At 51.7% G+C, this 19438-nt stretch overlaps 1 protein-coding gene across 4 annotated transcripts in view; it reads right to left on the bottom strand.

Annotated features, from left to right (window-relative positions):
• OSBP2 (oxysterol binding protein 2) overlaps window positions 1-19438 on the bottom strand; it is a 130599-nt gene that overhangs the window by 68125 nt on the left and 43036 nt on the right. Inside the window, exon 1 of one of the 4 annotated variants that reach the window (XM_028528445.2) lies at window positions 6755-6904. The exons of 2 other annotated variants lie outside the window; for them this stretch is intronic. The gene's annotated coding sequence lies outside the window, so the exon portion shown is untranslated. Of the gene's footprint in view, window positions 1-6754; window positions 6905-19438 lie in introns of those variants that run through there. One more of the 4 variants, XM_036014467.1, reaches the window with a different exon arrangement.

The raw sequence follows: 19438 nt of genomic DNA, 5'->3' as shown, positions 1-19438 counted from the left end.
AGGCTCAGGCACCTGACATCAGGCCAGGTTGCAGCCTCACCCTACCCTCAGTCACCAGGCTGCTGTTAGACGCTCACAGCCGCAGACACCAGTGATCCTGACAGTAATGCCTGACTCAGGGATGAGGCCCAGGAGAGGCCACTGTATGGGTGTCCGGGCATCCACCTGTGCTCCCCTCACCAGGCCTGCTCTGGGCTGCACGGCTCAGAGACGCATCAGGAGAGGTGCCAGAAAAGGAGAGGATGCCATACGCAAGTGTCGACAGAAGACACAGGGAAGGCAAGAAGTGCCAGATGCGCTGCTGCTCGGAAAGTCGTTCCTGAAAGCAGTGGCCCTGTCGGATGCCTTCCTTAAGGTCTCACTGTGGTGCACTGAGTCACACCAGCTGCCCCTCTTAGAAACCCCCTGCTTCCTGGCACTGTGGCCACACACTGTTGTCCTCCAAATTTCTCTCTCCCAGATCCCAGGCAGGAGTCAGTTCTCACCCCCACGCTCTTCCCACTCCACACTGGGACTGAAGCGATGACGTCCAGGCCGTGGCTCCAGGTCCTATTTCCCACCTGAACCATCAGTACAGTCCTCCCTTCCAAGCTTCAGACCTCCACAGCCACCTGGGTGTCCCCCACACTCAACCTGTCCCTAACTCAGCCCAGCGTCTCTCCTCTGCTCCCTCATGACAAGGACTTCCTCTCCAGAGAGTTCTCTGGGCCTCAGGCTCTTCATATCCTGAAAGGTCAGCCTCACCAATGTCCAAGGACCCTTCCAGCTTCTAGATCTGCTTATAGGGACCAGGCTGGAGACCTAAGAGTCAGCTCCTGTGGTTTCTCCCTCTCCTCGGGCCCCTGCATGCAATGAGTCCCTAAGTTCTGATGCCGTTGGGTTCAAAATAATTTGCAAATCCATAGCCTCTTTTCCACCAGGGGGAACCACCCCCTGGCTCATTTCCAAGGTATCAGCTTCTATTAACACTTTTACCCTTTTCATCCATCCTTCATGTGAACATGAGACAATTTACTGAAAAAGACCATCTGCTCCCTGTCACTTCCTTTCCACGGTTTGCTGATACCCACAGAAGCAAGTCCAAGTTCAAACTCCTTGGCAAACCATAGCCCCTAAGAGCTAAGCTTGTGGGCCTCAGCAATCACTCACTCCCTACTCCTCAGCCGTACCTGCTGCTCCTCCACCCCGTGCCTTCACTTATCTGGCCGGGGACACCTGCCCTTCTTTCCCTTGGCTGGCTCCTGTCATCGCTGGGCACTGGGGTGTGGACCTCTCCCCTCCCAGAGGCAGCCCTGCTTGACAGCTGCCACCAGAGAGAGAATGCACACCTACTTGGAGGAGGGTCCTTCCTCAGGGCTGTCATCACACCGTTTCTCCCATGACACTCAGTACACTGACTCGTAAGGAGTTTGTCTCCCTGCAAATGGCCAGCACCCTGAGGGCTGTATTAGTTTCCTCGGTCTACCACATGCTGGGTGGCTTCAAGCAACAGAAATTCATTTCCTCACAATTCTGGAGGCTAAAGCACACAATCAAGGTGCTGGTAGGGCCACACCCCTCTCAAAGGCTGGAGGGACAGATCCTTCCTTGCCTCCTCCATCTTCTGGTGGCCTCAGGCATTTTTTTGCTTATGGCGGCGTAACTCCAATCTCTGCCTCTACCTTCCTGTGTGTTCACGTGACCTTTCCTCTGGGTGTGTGTCTGAGTCCAAATTTCCCTCTTCTCAATAAGGACACCAATCCTATTGAATCAGGTACCACCCTTATCACCTCAACTTGATTACATGTGTGGGAAGACCCTATTTCCAAATGAAGTCACACTCACAGGTATTGGGGGCTATAACTTCAACATGTCTTTCAGGGGGACACAACACAACCGACAACACACACTTTGGCATTACTGGTACCCAGCTCTGAGTTGGACTTGCAGCAAGGCTCAGCTGATCCCTGGGAATGACTGAGACAGTGTGCTCTGGGTCTGGGGGGGGGGGGGGGCGGGGTGCAGAGGAGGGAGGCAGCTTGGAGGAGGCAGTTCTGCAGCTGGGTGTGGAGGAGGTGAGAGAGGGAAGGGACAGGTCTGGACAGAAGGACGAGCACCACATAGGAGAGGAGGGAGAGCCAGGCTGCAGGAGAGGTCTTGGCTCTGCTTTGCAATGCAGGGAGCTGGGTCAGCCTGCAGGAAGGTGTTCCAGTCAGGGCTTAGGCATCTGCCCTTGTGCTGGAGGCAGCAGGGGGCCAGGGTAGGCTTGTCAGGAGAGCAGTGACAAGCACAGAGCCAGTGCTCCTGAAAGATGAACCTGCCTAAGGCATCCGAGGGTGAGTCTAAAGGGAGCCCACCCAATGCCTGCCATGCTGGGAGACAGCTAGGTCAAAGGATATTGCAAAAAGTCAGCGATAATGAGGAACTTAATCAGGGTTGTGGCAGCAAGGCCTGGGGGAAAGGACAGTATCCAGAGAAAATGTTGTAGGGAAACAGAGAGAGCTTGGCCTCAGGGGGTAGGAGAGGAAGGAGCTGAAGCTTCCAGGGGCTGGAGCTCAGCTCAGGGCAGGAGACAGAAGTGGGGGGGGGGGGGGGCGGGCAGTGACCAAAACAGCAGCTCGGGGAGAGGAGTGTGCCTGCAAAAATGGCAGCTGGGTTAGCTTCATGAAGTGCCCTTCAATTAAGAAAGCAAACTCACAGGTATGCTCATTAAATAACCATCGAGGTGGGGCATCTGTGCAAAGTAGCTATAAGAGATCTACACGCTTCATAAGTAATTCAAGTTTATGGGCAACAAGCATGCCTTTTTATATCAGTGCCTTGTTCCCAGGCTATTAGCAGCAGGCATTTTTGGAGAAAGGTCTCAAGCCAAGGGAACTAGAAACTCAACTGAATAACCTTTAAATTACCTCCTCACCGGGGAAATGGAAATCAATGCAGTGTGCAAATGCAACCTTGTGCCAGTGGAGGCCAGATGGAACCGCTTCCTGGGCAGAGGAGCCAGGGCCAGAGGGAGCTGCACACTGTGGGGGCATCTCTGGGACCCACAGAGGTCCCCGGATTTTGAAAGCCCTTTCTGTCAGAGCCACCAGCAACTCCTCAGGCTGCTCAGAGAGGTGCTGCTGGAGCAGTCCACTAGGAGGGATAAAATAAAGACCCCCCCACCCTTCCACCTCCACCTACCACAGATGAGTCATTCCCTCTCTGGGCCTCAGGCTCTTCACATCCTGAGAAATCAGTCTTACTAATTTCCAAGGACCCTTCCACTTTCTAGATCTGCTTCCAGTGGCTGCTGTCCCTGTGGCCCAATCACAAGCTCCATCCCTGGGTGAGGAAGGGATGCTCTGACTAGTCAAGAAGAAAGGGAGCTGTCACCTCCGTGTGAGGACGGAGCATTGGATTGTTGAGCCTGGAGATCAAGGTGACCCCTTGGCTCATCTGTGAGGCCCTTCCCTTGTGCTGGAGGGGCAGGCGCCGCAGTCAGACCTTGGGCACCTGTGATCTAACCTCTCTGAGCCTCAGTTCCCTCACTGGTTTTATCAGGGGTGGCAATGATTCTTATCTCCCACAGGTGCTATGAGGATGGAGTTACTACAGGAAAGCCTGGTCCGGAGTAATCTCTCAGCCATTGTTGCCTGCTGTCACCATGAGCATGTGGGACAGAAGAAGACATGCATGACTGAGACACACATGAAAACCCAGTATCAGGGAGAACCTCTGGGGGCACTGTGGCAGCCTCTCCCTGCAACACAACCTCCCCTTTCTTGAAGGGATTTCTCTGAAAGAGACCCCTCATGGCCTTGGACATTGAGGCTCCATTTCTCCTGACGGGAACAGTGCACTGGCCCTTAGCCCAAGCTCCATGGTTGGCCAGCCAAAGCCCCTGGATGAGAACAGACCCAAGGGCAGTCCCCACCTTGGGAACACCATCACCAGCCGGAGCAGGCTACCCCAAGGCACACTACGGAGTGCTTTGATGGTCCTCACAGTTTGAGTATAGAGACCAGTGTGCGAGGATTTTGTCTCAACGCACTCACTCACACTCTTCTAATCACCAGTGGTGGCAGACTATGGCAAGAGATATTAAGAATAACAATACTAGCCCTGGCTGGCATAGCTCAGTGGATTGAGCGCGGGCTGCGAACCAAAGTGTTGCAGGTTCGATTCCCAGTCAGGGTACATGCCTGGGTTGCAGACCATGACCCCGAGCAACCGCACATTGATGTTTCTCTCTCTCTCTCTCTTTCTCCCTCCCTTCCCTCTCTAAAAATAAATAAATAAAATCTTTTAAAAAAAAGAATAACAATACTGGGTAAGTACAATCCTGTCCTTGGCTTACATACCAGGCAGCTATTACTTTCTCTACATTACAAATGATAAAACAGGCTCACAGAGACTAAATCATGGCAGAGTTACTGAGAGGTAAAGTGGGAATTGGAACTCAGGTCTTTCCATCACCAAGGCTGAGCCTCTTTTTACTCCTTTACAAAAAGGAGCTGTTGCCACCATCCCTCACACCATTCTCTCAGGATCCCAAGATCAATTGCTTTCATTAAAATGAAATTTGTTCTACTGCTAACCGTTCATCACCAAAGCTTTAATTTCTGCCTTCACCTTGAGAAATCCAGTCAGAAAGATTTTGTTCAGATTTTTCATGCATATTTTATAAGTGTGCACAGACGCAGGCGTGCGTGTGCCACCACCAAGCGCAGGGCTTCTGCACCGAGACAGCTGGACCTAGGGCTGCGTGTCGCCCAGTCAACCTCCAATGGCATCGTCCTCAGTTACACAGGGGAACTTGAGCCCACCTTAATTATTGAGGAGGTTTCAAGTTGGTCAGACTATGAATAAAAACAGGTAGGCTGATTTCATTACAGGTGTAGGATATATATATCCCAACTTGTTCTAATTACAGCAAACTTTTGGGCTAATAAGTGTATTTTCACAACAAACAACATGCAAAGTTCAAGTACTCTGTTTTCCCAAAACAAAAACAATGGCCTGCTGCTTAGCTGGGCTTCCGGTACACGTTTTGAATTTCCCGTTTTTATGAAACAAGTCAGCAAGGATGTCAAAGTACAGTTCTGAGTCAGACATCCTTCCAGACAACTACTCTCCTAAAGAGATTTCTTCATCTGGCCGAAATACAAAGTGTTTATGTGATAGGTAAAGAAACTAGCCACCCAAAACAAAAATGCCTTTCTTGACCATGAAAACAAGTGGTCAAGAATGATGTAAATTGAGTATACGGCAGATGTGCAGTTATTATGCTTTCCCCTTGTGACCTTTCATCTCTACAGAGCACTGGCCAGAGACAAATGGTACCTGGGTACCAAGTGGTCTGCTTTATGCAAGTGATGCTAGCACGTTCTTGGCATGCATCGCCACCAGCACTGCAGCACCATTGCAGCTCACGCTGACCCTAAAACCAGCACATCATCTCCCACATCTTCACCATTTTTCTCTCCCTCTCTCTCCCTCTCTCTCCCTCTCTCTCTCTCTCATTTCATCGGCACTGTTAGACATCCAACGATCTAAGGAAACTGCCCGCCAGAGTCACATCTGATGCACACAGCTTAGGCTACACAGACAGAACAAAACACACACCCGGTCCTCCAGCATGCGCCTGAATAATAATTCAGAAGCTTCATCTGCACGCATTAGGTTAGAACCAGTTAGGGCGCCGCACACGGCTTGGAACCTAGCACAACTGGACCTCTCCAGGGCTCTGGAGGATGGTCCCTCCACCTCCACCCCCCTTCCTTCCATCCCCTCACCTCCCAACACATCAAAAGTCCTTTGTCAAGGTAGGAAAGCCCCCCCAGCAGCCTGCCCATCAGGTTCTAGGAGTCAAGAGGTCTAGCTGTCTGACCTTGCCAGGTGATGGAGATGGGAACTGAATTCTGGTGGGATCGAAGGCAGAGGTGACCCATCAAGTTTAAACACATTTCCCCTTTCGGCAGATAGCTCAAGGCAGCTTTAGGACCGAGGAAGCCCAAGATTACTCTGGCTGGGTAGCTGCCCAGTGTGACCCCAAACTGCTTACTCAGAGGCACAAGCTGGCTGGAGAAGGGCTTTTCCTGTGACGGGCGCTACCGGAGTTTAAAATCCCCTTTGCGTGCTGGGAACACACACACACACACACACACACACACTAGCAGGGAGCGCCTTCCCAGTCTCCACTCCAGAGCTCCTCTGCCCGAGTCCAGCTCACAACAGCCAGGTGCAGTGACCCTCACCCCTAGAGCCCTCCCTAGTCACGGCAGCTCAGGTGCCTAAGGAGCCTGGAGAAAGGTGGGGAAAGGGCTTTACCTCCGGCTTGGAGTCCCCGTGAAGCCTCAAGCCTGCCTCCCCTGCTAAAAGATGGCTGGCCTCTCTCCGGGCTGAATTCCAGTGGCTAGGCTCCCTGGGGCCAGCCCCCTGCACAGAGGAGGGAAGGTATTTCCCCTGTGTCACCAGTCTGGGCACAGAGCCGTTCCCAGCGCCGTGCAGCGGGGCTGCACCTAGGATGGGAGGAGGATACACCTTGTGACTGTCCTTAGACTTCTGGCTAAGCCCTTTGTCCCCTGGCTTGTGAGGGCAGAGGGGCCTGCTCCCTATCCCAGGACTGGGGAAGTACCAAGTCAGGGAGGGCTGAGCCCTCAGTCCTATGAGATGCTCAAGATGAGATCTGGGAGAAATATACACCGGGGAAGGAAAATTTTAAAAGCCCAAGAGAGCCCAAGAAGCCCCAGGACCCGTCAGCCCCGCCCCTGCTCTGCCTGCCCCAACTCACCCCAGAGAGGGGCTCCCGGGTGTGGAAGTGGGTCCGGCTCCGAGGCTGCGGGGACTCTCGCAGCTGCCGCTGCCGCTGCCTCCGCCTTCCCGTCGCCGTGCTCTCAGTCCATCTCGGTGCAGTGCCGGCTGCCACCGCCGCGCCAAGCCCGGGAGGAGGGCGGTCCCCGGATTGGGTGTGTGCTGCCCCGAGGACCCGGGTCCGCCTCCCCGTCGCGGGCGCCCCTTCAGCACCACGGACAGCGGCCAGCCCGCGCTCTCGGAGCGCAGCCAAGCCCAGAGAACCGTGAGCCCTGCTCCGTCCCCCGGTCCTTCAGCCTGAGCGCTGCAGGGGCGCTGCACGCTGCGTCCTCATTCCTCCAGCCTCCCTCCCACCTGCCCAAGGAAGCTGCCTCTGTCCCCCAGGGATACACTCCAAGACCAAAGAGTGCCGCGAGAGGCCACCTGCCAGTCCCTGGAGGAGTGGACACAGCCCCGTCTCGAGGAGCGGGGTCAGCACTCTCCTCCCGCCCAGCTGGCAAGACAAAGACCAGCTCTCCGTGGCGGGACACCAGCGCACCACAGCTCAACCTCTTAAAATACGCAAGCATGGCTCGAAACCGGACCCAGCACTAATGAACGGTGCTATCACGGCCCAATCGAGGTCAAAGAAGGTTGGCCCTTCGCCTGGGCCTGCCTAGCTGGGGAGCGGCCCTTGGGTAGCTCTTGGCCCAATCCCTCACCTCTCCACTGTCTTATGCCCTGGAGTTGCAAGGAGTTAACCAATTAGAGTCTGTCTCAGGAGGTAGGGGAGGGAGGGCCTTGGAGGTCCCATTTCCACCTGGAATTCAATTCTCTCCCCCACATCCTTGGTGTCGGAGTATCAGTGAGCCAACAGATGGAAATGCAGAACCACTTCCACATTTTTCGTTTCTGTTCAAATCCCTTCCACTGCTCCTAGCTTCCAACCAGGAGAGTCCCAGACTAAGATGGGGTTCTGGCTCTGCCCTTGCCTTAGACCAGAAATAGGGCCTAGGTCACCCTCATGTATGCCCTCAGTGAACCTCAGATTCTCCTCTAGGACCGAGGGGGTAGGGTGGGGTGGGGAACCCTCTGGTTCCAGAGGGGGGTCCACAGATTGGATAGTCACCCCAGGCCTTGCCCACCTCATGGCCTCCCTCAGGTGTTTCTGGGGTCCAAGAAGAGGAGACCTTTCCCTTCACTAGACTGAATTAGCAATTCCTCCCTAACTCTTTTTAAAGTAACCACAACTTTTATGCCTCATTAATTCAAAGACATCTTCATTGTTGCCATTTAGTTGAGTCCCCACTGTGAAGGGGAAAGACCAAATGGAATGAGCTCAAGTTGAGGTTCATATTGCAGCTGCTGCCCAAGCAGGCATGAGGGACTCTGCTCAAACACGCATGGGACGTGGCTACTACACAAAGAGCACAGAGCTGAACCGTCCACAAGGGGACGTGGGGGGGCAGGAGTGGGCATTCATCACTCAGGATGCGTGGCAGGTGTGGAGGGCGGGCAGGGGCTCCTTCAGTTTCATATCAAAGGAAGAAGAATCACGACCTGCATGTGGTAACAAACAAAACCAAACCACTACCTCTACAGTCTTTTAATTTAACGTCTTCTCTTTTGAAAATTACTTCTAAGAACTTTTTTTAAGGTAGCATACCATTGAAATCCAAAGACAAGAAACAAATCAGGCTCCAGGAGCACCAGGTACGGGGGCAGCCTGTTGCAATGCACCCAGGCATCAGATGGCACAATGGGGTGCCCAACCCCCTTCCAAACACCCAACATTTGCCAGGTGGACAAGCTGACACTTGCAAGGAGGGTCTCAAGTCTGTCCTTGTGCATTTCCTCATTTGGAATGGAATTTCTTGAGGATTTGGTGACAAAGGATTCCTTCCATTTAACTCCTTTAATTGTCTAACTTACGGCACATTCAGCAATCACCAGCTGTCTGCATCCTCACCTTCCAGGAGACCAGTAAAGCTCACTCCTACACCTACACACACACACACACACACACACACACGGACACGTATCTCACTAGCTTTGTGTTGAACTGTCAGAATTTCTGACATGATATGCCCACATTTATACTGAAGACCCCAAAAGATTCAGAATTTGTAACTAACAGAAACAATCCAAGTCACAGGGCAAGATTTTAAATTTCAGTTGTTATTCAGTTATTTTCTAGGTTCTGGAGAAGCCTAAAAACTGGAATACAGTTTATTGATTTTCACCCACAGAGGCAGGAGGACACCTCTGCCCCAGGTCCTCCTCCGCCCTCTGCGTGCCCCCACCTTGGCGGGCAGACGAGGACTGCCGTTGCTGCTGACAACTAGTAACCTACCCCTCGACCTGCCCGGAACGCCACCTTTACTCCCAGTGCTGCTATCAAATCCCAACCAAATCTACCCCATGCCCTCCCAGCCCAGCTGTGCTTTGCCACGTCTCTTATGCCCTGAAAACAAGCACGTCCCCTCCTCCTCCCTCACGACCAGCCAGGCCCGGGTTCTACAAGCACCTCTTTAGCCAGCTCTTTCCTTCTGACCCTAGTGAGAACCTGGATGGCCACGTGACGCTTCCTAAGACATCTGGGACCCCCTGTAGTTGCCTCCTAAATGCCATCACCCTGCTTCTGACCAAGTTCAATGTCCAAGCCTAACCCTCTCTACCCCATCTCCCAGACCCTCTAGTGACAGCTCTGCTCTCTTGCTATGATATTCAAGTCTTTTCCTCACGACCTTGACTGTCCCTTGTCAACTCTGAGCCTCTGCTCCACTATCCCTCCCCTGGAAACCTGGTTCTCTGTTCATCTGCTGGAACTGCAGAGCCCTGACTCAGAAGTTCTCCCCGGCGCTGCAGTGCTGGGCCTGCTGCCGTGGGTGCGTTTGCAGATGGGTACCATCCTGGGGGGTGGCTCCGCACCTGTCCTCTGCCTCCACCTCCATTTCCTTGAGCCCCAGAGCACCCCCTGCCAGCACCATGCACCAGAAAATCATTCTAACCATCTACACTGCCACCTCCATGCTTGGTGCCCAAGCATCCTTCCTCTCCAGAAAGTCTACAAGAGTCCTTGTGCTCTGTTGTGTTTTTTTTTTTTTTTTGGGGGGGGGAAGCACTGTCAGTTCTCAGCTAAGTGTTCATAGTACTATTGAGGGGCACACAATAGTTCCTGAATGAGCAAATTCAGCACAGGAGCTACCAAAAATGGCATAATTTCAAACCTCCTTTGGAATTTTATCTAATTCATATTCTCTCTCTCTCCCCTCAGCCCTTGGCCACACCCTCCCAAGTTGGCCTTGGGGCGGCGGGCAGAGGCCCTCAGAACACTGGTGTAGAAAACACCTGAGGCTTGTACTTCTTACATTGTTTGTCTTCACCCCCACAGACAAGGCGACAACCCAAAACAGCTGCCCATCAACTTTTATCTCTATAAAACATGTCAACCAGTGATAATCAGCCACAGAATATTTTACATTTTGCTTAAAGTTATTGTTTTTAGCCCTGGCTGGTGTGGCTCAGTGGATTGAGAGCGAACCAAAGGGTCATTGGTTCGATTCCCAATCAGGGCATGTGCCCAGGTTGCAGGCTGGTCCCCAGTGGGTGGCTTGCTTCTTGCAGAGAAACCCACTGATGCTTCTCTCCCTCTCTTTCTCCTTTCCTTCCCTTCCCCTCTCTCTCAAAATAAATAAAATCTTTAAAAATATATTGTTTCTATTCATCTAACTTAAACTGCCATGTGCTGGTGGCAAACCCAGATTATGAATGATTCATGCATAGACACAATGACTAATTAAACTTCCTAAAGGGACTATTCATTAAGAAACGTTAAGTGCTAACTTTTACTCATGGTCTTGCAAATAGCTATCTGCAGGAAGGTTTATAACCTCAGTTTCTTCAGTAAACAATACTGCAGATGGCCGATGGAAAAAATATTTGCATTCATAAACCGTTTCTTATCATGCAAACCATGGTGATTGAAGATTCTGCTTGTGGTTCCTGAATACGTAGTTTTTTGCTGTTTTGATAAACAATTATGGATTATTTAATCATGAGCCCTCTTACTCTATTGCTATGTTTTAGTGATATTTATCTATTTACCTATTGATCTGGGGACATGGTAGGAAGCTAGCTGGGTTCTCAATCAAACTACTCACTGCAAAGGCTCCTGAAACCCCCACCGGCCTGGACCCAGCCCGGGAAGCTGACTATGACCCTCTCAGTCTCCCTGCTCTGTACCAGCTGAGGCGCCCTGCCATTCCACGGTCTGTTTTTCTCTGTCCACAAAGTAGAAGTAACAAACACTGACAATGTACTTCAGAAGACTGGGGCATAAATATGGTAAAGAGACAAGACCGATCGTATCTAGAACAACAGATACAAGCACCTGCAACCTGGAAAAGGGCAGTGTTTCCAACAGGAATCGCCTTGGCCTTGACTGTCCAAGCCCTTCCAAGTAACGGAACTTAAAAACTAATTACACAGATCCCATTCCCTTTGGCTTCGGGTAGCCATGCGGCACAATGAGGCAAGCATAGAGATAATGGAAGAAACACCCCTTAACTGATTTTAAATGGCTGATCCAAGAACTTATCAGTCTCAAAATGACCCTTAACCACATTTGCCAATGGATTCTCAGCAAGTTACGTCTAAAACGAAACATTTTTAACCTATACAGTGTCCCCTAACATTTCTCTCTCTCTTTCCCTCTCCCTCCCTCTCTCTGTCTCTCAAATACAATTGGTTACACCTCTTTGGGGTTGCTTTTTGCATTTGCTTAGAGTCTTGCTGAGTTGTTGCCTGAAAGCTATGGGCAGACACTTTCTGGGAGCAAGCAGTGGTAGAAAATGTTTGGAGAACACACACACACACACACACACACACACTCCAAACCCGGCAGCACCCAAACTGAGATGTCCTCGAATTCTCAAGACTAACACGGAGCCTCTGGGTTTGTCCCCTTCCCTGCCATGGATCATGTGTGTGTGGAAACCAGACAAGCAGCCCAAACCGCTACGTATGGGTGATATGGTTTCAAGTGGTGAAACCTCTCTCCCTCTGCCTCCCTAGTCAACAGTGGTGTCATGCATTTTCACGGGGCTACATATTCAAAGTCTCTCCTGAACTCAGGAATGCTTGCTGCTGAGGGTAAAACTTAAGAGGACATACAGACTCAGTCCCATGTGTCGTTCAGCCCACCGCGGCCTCCAAGGAACCACACACGATGGGCCACTGCAATGAGACTACACATCTGCCAAGCCCAGGGGCTCGTGTCCTCCTTCTCTGCCCAGTCACCTTCTGACATGGAGACGGAGTCAGCCTCTCCCCACCGCCCTGCTTCTTTCTGATGACAGCCATTGTCACGTGTACAGACAGGCGCTCTCACTGAGATTTGCATCCGTCTTATCCCCAAATAACATGGCACAAACTAAAATTGAGCTGCGCTCCAAAATGGGAACAGAGCTCCACTGGAGGAGGTGGCAAAACTGTTCCAGAGAAAGAATCTCGAGGGCAGACCACGTTTTCAGAGCGAGTATTACCCTCCCTTGTGCTCTTGGGGCTAGAACTGAAGTCTGTCCACATTCTGGTCATTTCTGCTGCCTTCTGGAAAGGCTGCACCCAAACCGCCTCCAATTAAACCATTTTTCTCCCCTCAGGGTCCACCAGCAGACTTGGGAGTCTAAGCTAATGTGCTCTGTGAGTTTCTCTCTGCAAGTATCTGAGCTGCATCGGTGGGGTCAATGGAGAGGAAATCTCACTGACTTGCGTTAGCTACTGGCTCCCGGAAACGGTGGGACATATGCAATTGGGAGAGGTGGGCCAGGCCCTGTTTTTAAGGAGAGGCTGATTTCACTGCCCTGAAATCATTGCTTCTGAATGAGCAGAGGACATGGCCCATCGCCAACTGCCAGACCTGGGCCCTCTCTCTCTCTCTGGTCAGGGCTGGGCTTCCTTCTAGAACCTCTCTCTGCAACCTCTGGGATGTATCTCAGAGATTGCACAATAAATCCTCCAAGAGCCTTCATTTACGCTTTAAAATAGTGCAGTTCTTTCCAGGAGGAAATAAAAATTCCAGTAAGAATCAAAAGCTGACACTTCCAGCTTTCAACACTTTTCAACACAGAAGCAAACGTTGCATATTCATCTTTTCCTTTGTGGCATACTCTCTGAGACGGCCAACAGATAGTTCAGGCATGCCCGCAAGTGGGAATGCCTGGCCATTTTATGCCCTTTCATGATATTACACGTAGATTTGTCCAAAGCTATTAAAATTAATCATCCGCTCCAAAGAAGGCCTGAATCAAAAGTCAACATTTACAACTTACTAATTAACACGGTCCCGGGCATTAAAGACTCATTACACGGGAGCTATAGTGCTAATCTAATTTTACATGAAAAGAGACGTGTGACTGCAGGAGCTTTGCAAGTCTGAGCCACAGCAAAATCATTTTGTCCTCTTCGACTCCGTCAGATGAAATCACACCGAAGGCCGTGGCCGGTGCGTCTGCCACCCCAGAGCACATCTGGTGCTTTGACTGAGGGTCCTGAATAAAAAGGGAGTAACTCAGCTGAGAGGCACACCACCCACCACCAGCTCTCCAAGCTGCAAAGGGCTGGGGTCTCCCTCCTCAAGTGTTATCCTTGGAGGAAAATCTTCCGCGGGACCTGGGTGGGATTCGGTGCTCGGTCTCTTGGCAGCAAGTTCAGAGTGACTAACATGGCCCTGGGGAAACGGTAGCTAAAAGGAGATGGAGTCACCCCCTCCTCTTTCTCACTCAGCAGAAGGGGACACTCTGCAGCTGATCAAACTGTCACCACCCTCCGCCATTATCACTGCCACTTGTATTGATGCCACGGGGACCAGATACAGTGCTGACCCTTTACATGTCCTCACAACAGCAGAATTCTTCAAATAAAGGCACAGAGACTGGGAAAGGTGGGGGTGGATTTGTCCCAGTCACGTGGCTGGAAAGTGACACAACTGAGACCCCAGTTTGGTTGATTACATGACTGTAAGCACCAGGGGGGACAAACCAGATACAGCGCTTGTCTCTGCTCAGTGAAGCTCCTTCAAATCAGGCTGCGTCTCTCCTTCCCCACCGAGACCGCTCCCTGCCAGCGCCACCTGTCACCTAGACCCACTGGCCCCTTCAGCTGCCACCCTGCCTCTCTGTGACACTCTCCACCCTGAAGCCAGAGCAGCACAACAGAGAGTACCAGGCTGCAACTGGCAGCCCTTGGGATTCAGCAGAGAGTCTAGCTAGGAAGGCCCTTCATGGTCTATGATCTGGCCCCTTGCTGGTCTCTCCCGCCTCACCTTGGGATACTCCCTACCCCATCCCCTCCCTGCTCCTGCTGCCTCTGAACTGTCCTTAGCTCTCTGGAGGGCCATGCTGTCTCCCCCACCTCCAAGCCTCACCTTCACTCGGGCTCCACTCACCTTCACCAGACTAATTCCTTCTTGCCCTGCAGGTCTTAGTTTACCCATTGCCTCCTCCAGGCAGCCTTCCCTGACCCTCCAAACTGGGCTAGGTGCCTCTCTCGGTGCTTCCTTTGCCAGGGTGAAGCATCAGACACACTTCATTGGGATTTCCCGTTGGCTTGTCTGCCTCCCCCCAGCAGACCGTGAGGGCCATGGCAGCTGGGGCTGGTTTTGTTTTCCACTGAATCCTCACCTCCTAGCCCTCTCTGGCTCAGAGAGATGACTAAGTACTGTGCAGTAAATCCTTATTGTATACTGACTTGAAACATATAAGTAAACATACAACATAGTAAGAAAGCAAGTTTTCCAACTCAGAGATATTAGCGCTGACATGTGCATGGCACTGGCTGCCCCAGGTCTACGATTACAGTTACCCAAAGAAGAGAGCACGGTCCACTAAGCACACAGTTAGAGAGGAAAACTAATCTACAGTTAAAATGCAACCCTAAACAAAATCCCAGTGGGTATTTTAAATAAAATTTAAACTGATTCTAAAATTTACATAGGAAAAGATCCCAACACATTCTTGAAATTACGTAACAGTGAGGGAGGATTTATCCTACCAGCTGTCGAACTATACCATAAAGCTATGGTTATTAAACTGTGGGATACGGGCACAGGAATTGCTATCAAGAGACCAATGGGTAGCCGAGTGTTCAAAATGGAAAAAATTCTGTTGGGAAAATTAGATGTACAGTGGTACCACGGCACCCGTCAGCTTCAGAACTCGTCAAACCTGGTACCCACTGCACTTGGACGAGAAGTGTTTCGGCCCTCGGCACTTGCTCGCCCCTCACTGCACTTGCTAGAACCTGCGTGAGTCCCCACGCTGCCCTGCATGATACAGGGCTTCATCCATCATCGCTTGCTCACCACTCGTCGTCGGAGCGGATCACCGACGAGCACCGAGGCGCCACTGCACTACTTTTGGGAAACGTAAAACCAGATGCTCACCTCACACCCTGCGCAGAAACGAAGTCCAGGAGGCTATAACTCAAAGCGCACTCATTAATGGTCTCTTCTTCCCCAAGTGATTTGAACGGCACCTTCATCACTAAGTGAATTCCCGTAAATGCATAACTCTCTTTCTGGAGATGCCGCTCTGGTTTTAAGAGGAAAACCGGGGACTTGCACCTGCTGCATCCTAACAGGCAGCCGCACACTTGGCTCTGTGAGACGACCCACTCAGGACGGCGCCACGGCTGCACCACAGCTGCATTACGCCACCTCTGAAAGCGCTGTCCCTGCTTCTGTCACTCTGCAGACACTCACGGGCTGAAAACAACCTCCAGAAACCCGGTGCTGAGTGACGACAGGGACGTTTCCGAGATCCCAGCCCTCCTCTCTGTTACTTGCCTGGCACCAACCACTGTGGGAAGCTTCCAGGCCCGGGACAGTGTTGGTGAGGAACGCCAGGCTGAGAAGAGGCCCATCTTGTGTAAAGCAGTCACTGTTTTTCCACTTCCAAAGGAAGGACTCTCTAAAAGTTGCCTTCTATTCCAACATTCCCAAAGGCGAATCTTTTCCCTGACCAGTCCGGTTTGAGGAACAGCAGTATTAGCAGTACTATAGTTATTCCTTTACCTTTAGAGAGAAATATGCTCTCAGAACAAGCCTCCCCGCCTCTGAGATGTGCTATTTCATGTCCTGGGGGAACGGAAACAGGCAGAACCTGAGTCTGCAGTGAGCAGCCTTGACCGACTCCCCTCCAGGGAACCAGTAAATGCCCAGGTCCCTGCTCTTTGCAAGAAAGAGGACATATAAGAAAGACGCTGTAATATTTGGGAAGACATACAACCATTTTTAAAAGGCAAAATGAGTGTCTGTTCATCAGGAAAACCTGTGCTGAGCACTCCCTTCCTCCGGTTGCCCTGGGAGGGCTGACTCGGTGTCCCCAAGCCCTGACTCTGCCACGTGTGGTGGCCACGTAAATGGTACAGCCTCTTTGGAAGTCAGGGTGGCCGTTTCTTTAACTGTCAGACACAGATCTACTCTATGACCCAGCCATTCCACTCCTAGGTATCTCCACCCAGGAGAACAGAAAGCGTTATGTCCATACGCAGGCTTGGACACAGACGTTCATAGGGAGGCAGGTTAGTGAAAAACTAGGACAATTCCCTGGCAAATGGAATGAGGAAACTGAGACAAATGGCTGAGCAAACAGCCAGAACAGCTGAGCAATTAACAGCCAGCTAATAAATCACGAGGCCCTATCTTCCCTAGTGAAGATGCTAACAGCAGATGGTTTATATCACCTTAGTCAGGGAGGTAGACAGCAAAACAAAACAAACAAACAAAAAAACAATTAGAGCCAGACTAATCCAAGAGAGAGGCGAAACTAACCAGACAATGACCCCTGACCCCACTATACGCTTATTTTGATACATCAGCACACTAAACAAGGCACCTGGAGATCTGATGACTATTCTGTTGAGATTTTCCCCTGGGACCTGCCCTGAAATCCCTGCCCACGGAAAACAGAGAACCCTCAGGACCCAGAACACCAGCTTGCGCTCTTCGTCGGGCACGCCCACGCCTCCCTTTCCTCAGACACACACGCGGCTTCTTCTATCCTGAGGGCCCTTCCTTTGCCTCGCTGTCCCAAGCTTTGATAAACTTACTCTCACTTTCCCCTGGACTCCTGCCTTCAGTCCTGCACAAGTCAAGAGCCTGCAGGGTGCCTGACATGAAACAGGTCCTGGACCGTGCCCGGGCAGGGCCGGCCCCTGCTGCAGAATTGGGCCGGTAACAGTAGCAGCTGCCTGTAACAGCCAAAGCCTGCCATACACCCAAATGCCCCAAAGCAGGCAGTGGGCAAAGTGAGGGTGCATCTAGCGGTGAATACCACTTGGCAGTGGAAAGGAACCAACTGGTGATCCGTGCAGCAACATGGAAGAATTTCAAAATAGCTATGCCAGGGGGAAGAAGCCAAACAGAAAGAGTGTATACTGTGTAATTCCATTTCCTGACAATGCTAGAAAATGCACACTGACCTCTCGTGCTGGAAAGCAGGTTAGTGGTTGCCTGGGGAGGCGGAAGGGGAGGGAGAGGAATCACAAAGGGACATGGGAGCCTTTGGGGGTGCTGGTGACCCCCATTATTTTGACTGTGGTGACGATTTCACAGACGCACACATAGGTCAATGCTCATCAAGTTGTACACTTTAACTATAGGCAGTTTATTGCATGGCAATTATACGCCAGTAAATATTTTTCTTTTAAAAGACGTGTACTGGTGACAAAAATGAGTGGGTGTCTATGAAGAAACTGCTCTCCACACGCCCTTCAGTGGGGACAGTCACCGAAAGCCACCCAGATGACGAGGCCCGGGACCTTTCTGTGGTCAAATCCTCCACCCCCTGCTGGAAGCCCAGCTACTTCCTGGCTCCCTCAGGGCAGCAGCTTCCCCCGGGGGGCAGATCCCACTCCCCAGTTGGCCCACACAAGGCCAGTGCATGGTCCAAGGTCCAATCAGGGTCATGATTCGTGTTCCCTGGGGAATCCGTGCCCCAGCAGGCTAGGACCATTGCAGGAGCAGAGGTGTTTCTCCGACAGGATTCAGTCTGTGGCTGCAGATCATCCTCTCCAGCGGCTTTTAGGCAGGAGGGCATCAGCGCCAAGGCCAATAAAAACCCAGTTCACAAGCTGAATTTCCCTCTCCCTGAGGGTCAGTGTAACGAAACGGCTGCTATTCCAACACGGCCAGAGAGCACCTGGACTTCAGGGAGGCTGTGTTGCCTCTTTCGAGTTACGAACTCCAGATCTCCAGGGTCACCTCCTGAGAAAACCGGCCCACTCTTGGGGGTCCCCTACCAAAAAAGAAACAAAAGCAGCCCTACCTGTTCCTGTCCTTCACTGTGTTCTCACCTGGGGGACGCAGGGAGGCACAGCTTCGAAGCTTTGGAAGTCTGTCTGGGTTTTGGTGCCACCATGCATTCCCTGGGCATCTCCTGGGCATCTCCTGTGTGTCAGGCCTAGCACTTGGTGTTCTTTGGAGCTAACAGTCTAGTCGAGCAGACAGGTATCAACCAAAGCATTACCACTTCCTAACTACGACTGTGGGCAAGGCACTGAGGTCCTCCTCCGTGAACAGAGGTAATGCTTCCGCCCTCTCAGTGGACGACTCAACTCACCGAGAAAATGCCCCACACATGCCCTACCCCGAACCCAGCACCTCTCACGGTCAGCCTCAGCACCCGGGTGCAGGGAAAGGTCATGGGGTATGTCCTTTAGTGGGTCTCCTTCCCTCCAAGCAGCCCAAGGTCAGAATGGTTCAACACACTTCAGAGCATTTTACACAAAGAAATGCAAAGAATCAGCCTATCGGCGGGGAGGTGCACAGTGGGCACGCTGGCCAAGAGACCTCCAAGCTCCTGCCCTGGCCTCTCCACACCCACAACGCACGTTGGGGCCTGAGCCGAAGGACAAGTGACTCAGTGTGTGGAAGGGAACACGGGGTTAACCCAATGTAGGAAGGGCTGCTGAGAGGGGAGGGCGAGGGCAGCCAGACAGCTGCTCTTCAGTACAGCACTGCTTTCACTCCTGTGTGTGTGTATTAGTGGGATAAGAGAAACATTTTCAATGTTAAAATAAAATTAGTGCATTGCATTTACCTTTGGGTTGTTCGAAATGAGGCGAGTGGACAGAAGTTGGTCACACAGATGCCAAAGGGATTAAATTAGAACAGTTTAAGGGTATCTCAGTGGCCAGGGTACATTGCAGCTGAGTGTGGAAAATGCCAGAGTCTCCACCCTGGGGCATCTGTCACCACCTCGAATGTCAGGTTACACACAGTAGGGCCGAGTAAAACTCCTGGGTGAGAGTTTCAGCAGCTGTGCCACTCACTGGCGGCTGAGTCTGTCCCCAGGGGCTGCTACTGCATGGTCACTTGGCCAGATTCTGAGAGGAGATGGGGCATCACGGTATTTTTGCTGGAGAAGCATCAACGCTGGGAGCCAGACACTGATACCGGGTACTCCCAGCTGTTCAGTAACATGCCTTTCCACGCCCGCCCAGGGCTGTGAGCCCCTTAAGGGCTCAGACTGCTCAGCCTGAATGATCATTCAATTCAGGCACCTGCATTTGGTTTTCAATAGGCTACAAATAGATGAAGGGTTTTTGCTCTGTACTGAATGGCGATCAACTGGCACATGTGAAATACAGAGGTGAAAAAAAATGAGGAGAAAAGGAATGCTGA

The sequence above is a fragment of the Phyllostomus discolor genome, chromosome 13 (assembly GCF_004126475.2).
Source record: "Phyllostomus discolor isolate MPI-MPIP mPhyDis1 chromosome 13, mPhyDis1.pri.v3, whole genome shotgun sequence".
Taxonomy (NCBI): Eukaryota; Metazoa; Chordata; class Mammalia; order Chiroptera; family Phyllostomidae; genus Phyllostomus; species Phyllostomus discolor.
This window is presented reverse-complemented; position numbering and strand designations above follow the sequence as displayed.